Source organism: Stegostoma tigrinum, chromosome 46 (genome assembly GCF_030684315.1).
Source record: "Stegostoma tigrinum isolate sSteTig4 chromosome 46, sSteTig4.hap1, whole genome shotgun sequence".
Lineage (NCBI taxonomy): Eukaryota > Metazoa > Chordata > Chondrichthyes > Orectolobiformes > Stegostomatidae > Stegostoma > Stegostoma tigrinum.
Window position 1 is genome coordinate 10,232,251 of NC_081399.1, and position 3,976 is coordinate 10,236,226.

Below are 3,976 nucleotides of genomic sequence, written 5' to 3' on the forward strand. Positions count from 1 at the left end.
ATTTTGAACATCAATGCGGATACATATCACTCTCCCTGCCAACAGAACTGCATTGTCCAACATTGACCCATTCCCACCCAATGCCAGGCTCTCGGCAATGCCAGCTGAGAAACCAGTACCACACAACACTCAGACTCGCATACTTACACTCTCCATTATTCACTCTCACAATGGGCTTACTGGTCGTCACAGTAAAAGATTCAATGATGAGCACTGAGGAACAAAGCACAAAAACTTTAAATAGACCAAAAACTCACTGCCTCTTCCATATACCTCAGTCCCCCGCTCTCTCAGGGAGATATCTGTACACTGACTGGTGTCTCTCAGTACCCCGTCTCTCTCTCTCAGGGAGATATCTGTACACTGACTGGTGTCTCTCAGTCCCCTCTCTCTCAGGGAGATATCTGTACACTGACTGGTGTCTCTCAGTACCCCGTCTCTCTCTCTCAGGGAGATATCTGTACACTGACTGGTGTCTCTCAGTCCCCTCTCTCTCAGGGAGATATCTGTACACTGACTGGTGTCTCTCAGTCCCCTCACTCTCAGGGAGATATCTGTACACTGTCTGGTGTCTCTCAGTCCCCTCTCTCTCAAGGAGATATCTGTACACTGACTGGTGTCTCTCAGTCCCCTCTCTCTCTCAGGGAGATATCTGTACACTGACTGGTGTCTCTCAGTCCCCTCTCTCTCTCAGGGAGATATCTGTACACTGACTGGTGTCTCTCAGTCCCCTCACTCTCAGGGAGATATCTGTACACTGACTGGTGTCTCTCAGTCCCCTCTCTCTGTCAGGGAGATATCTGTACACTGTCTGGTGTCTCTCAGTCCCCCCTCTCTCTCAGGGAGATATCTGTACACTGACTGGTGTCTCTCAGTCCCCTCTCTCTCATGGAGATGTCTGTACACTGACTGGTGTCTCTCAGTCCCCTCTCTCTCAGGGAGATATCTGTACACTGACTGGTGTCTCTCAGTCCCCTCTCTCTCAGGGAGATATCTGTACACTGACTGGTGTCTCTCAGTCCCCTCTCTCTCTCTCTCTCGGGGAGATATCTGTACACTGACTGGTGTCTCTCAGTCCCCTCTCTCTCTCTCGGGGAGATATCTGTACACTGACTGGTGTCTCTCAGTCCTCTCTCTCTCAGGGAGATATCTGTACACTGACTGGTGTCTCTCAGTCCCCTCTCTCTCTCAGGGAGATATCTGTACACTGACTGGTGTCTCTCAGTCCCCTCTCTCTGTCTCTCAGGAGATATCTGTACACTGACTGGTGTCTCTCAGTCCCCTCTCTCTCTCTCAGGGAGATATCTGTACACTGACTGGTGTCTCTCAGTCCCCCCTCTCTCTCAGGGAGATATCTGTCCACTGACTGGTGTCTCTCAGTCCCCCCTCTCTCTCAGGGAGATATCTGTACACTGACTGGTGTCTCTCAGTCCCCTCTCTCTCTCTCAGGGCGATATCTGTACACTGACTGGTGTCTCTCAGTACACTCTCTCTCTCTCCCAGGGGGATGTTGGTCCAATGGAGTGGAATGAATATAAGAAATAAAGGGGAGCCAATGGCCTTGTGGTATTATCGCTGGGCTGTTAATCCAGAGACCCAGAATATGTTCTGGGCAACCCGGGTTCGAATCCCACTACGGCAGATGGTGGAATTTTAATTCAATAAAATATCAGGAATTAAGAAAATAATGACCATGAATCCAGTGTCGATTGTTGGAAAACCCAGCTGGTTTGCGAATATCCTTTAGGGAAGGAAACTGCCATCCTTACGTGGTCTGGGCCTACATGTGACTCCAGACCCACAGCAATGTGGTTGACTCTGAACTGCCCTCTGGGCAATAAATGCTGCCCCAGACAGCGATGCCCCTCATTCTGTTCATGAATAAAAGAATAAAGAAATGACTCCCATTATCTCTTGCTGAAGGAGGTATCCGTAAAGTGACGGGTGTGACACCGTCTCTGCATCCCCGAGCATCTATCTTTTTTCCCTCTCTCCCCCACCCCCTCTGCCAGGTCCATTTTCAGCACCTGCATAAATGATTTGGATGGGAAGATAGGAGGGATGGTTAGTAATTTGCAGATGGCAGTGAGATTGGTGTTATAGTGGGCAGAGAAGAAGGTTACCCTCAGAGTACAGAAGGATCTCGATCAGATGGGCCGAGGGGTGGCAGATGGAGATTAATTTAGATAAATGTGAGGGGCTGCACTTTGGAAAGGCACATCAGGGCAGGACTTATACACTTAATGGGAAGGTCCTGGGGAGTGTTACTGAACTAAGAGACCTGGCGGAGGCAGGTTCATAGCTCCCTGAGAGTGGAGTCGCAGGTAGACAGGGCGGTGAGGGAGGTGTTTGGGACACTGGCCTTTATTGGTCAGTGCATTGAGTACAGGGAGCTGGGAGAGTCATGTTGCGGCTGTACAGGACATTGGTTAGGGCCACTTCTGGAATACTGTGTGTAATCCCGGTCTCCCTGCCTCAGGAAGGATGTTGTGAAACTCGAACAGGTTCAGAACAGATTTACGAGGATGTTGCCAGGGTCGGAGGGTTTGAGCTGCAGGGAGAGGCTGGGGCTATTTTCCCCGGAGCGTCGGAGGCTGACGGGGCGACCTTATAGAGGTTTATAAAACCATGAGGGGCATGGATAGGGTGAATAGACAAGGTCCTTTACCCCAGGGGTAGGGGAGTCCAACACTAGAGGGGCATAGGTTTAAGGTGAGAGGGAAAGATTTAAAAGGGACCTGAGGGGTAACTATTTCACACAGAGGGTGGTGCGTGTACGGAACGAGATGCCAGTGGAAGTGGTGGGGGCTGGTACAGTTACAGCATTTAAAAGGCATCTGGATGGGGACATGGATAGGAAGGGTTTAGAGGGACATGGGCCAAATGCTGGCGAATGGGATATCTGTCAGCATGGATGAGATGGACCGAAGGGTCTGTTTCTGAACTGCACAGCTCTATGATTCCATCCCAGCTAACCCCTCTCTCTCCAAACACCTCTTACCCCCATCTCTCTCCCTCCCCCACACCTTACCAGTAATGCCACTTCTCCCTCCCTCCCCCCCATCTATTTCCCTCCCTTTCTCTACACCACTCCCCCTTGAAAACCCTCCATCCTTTCTAGCCCCCTCCCCCTCTCCATCTACGCCCTCCCTTCCACCCCTCCCCTCTCCCTTGACTCCCCTTTCTCCCCGACTCTCACCCCTCTCCCCTGGCCACGTTTTCGTCCTGTGTGGGCTCGGAGAGCTCTCTCCCAGTGACTGTAGACAGGCCGGTTTCTCGAGTTTAACACATACAATGGAAGTCACCCACCTCCCACATCACACACCACAATCCCTCCCTCCGCCAGCCCCTCCTTCCCTCCCCTTTCATCCAGAAACCCGCTCAGCTCAGGAGAAACCAAACTGCTCTGTACAGAGTTAAGCTCACTCTACACTGCCCCCACATCAAACACTCCCAGGACAGGGACAGCACAGGGTTAGATACTGAGTAAAGTTCCCTCTACACTGCCACCCATTCCAGGACAGGGACAGCACAGGATTAAATACACAGTAAAGGTTCCTCTACACTGTCCCCCCATCCCAGGGAGAGCACAGGGTTAGATACACAGTAAAGCTCCCTCTACACTGTCCCCCATCCCTGGACAGGGCAGCACAGGGTTAGATACAGAGTAAAGCTCCCTCTACACTGTCCCCCATCCCAGGGACAGGGACAGCACAGGATTAAATACACAGTAAAGGTTCCTCTACACTGTCCCCCATCCCAGGGAGAGCACAGGGTCAGATACAGAGTAAAGCTTCCTCTACACTGTCCCCCATCCCAGGGACAGGGACAGCACAGGGTTAGATACACAGTAAATCTGCCTCTACACTGTCCCCCATCCCAGGGACAGGGGCAGCACAGGGTTACATACAGAGTAAAGCTCCCTCTACACTGTCAAAGTTTAAACCTGGCAGAGTTGCATTGTGTGTGTGGACAG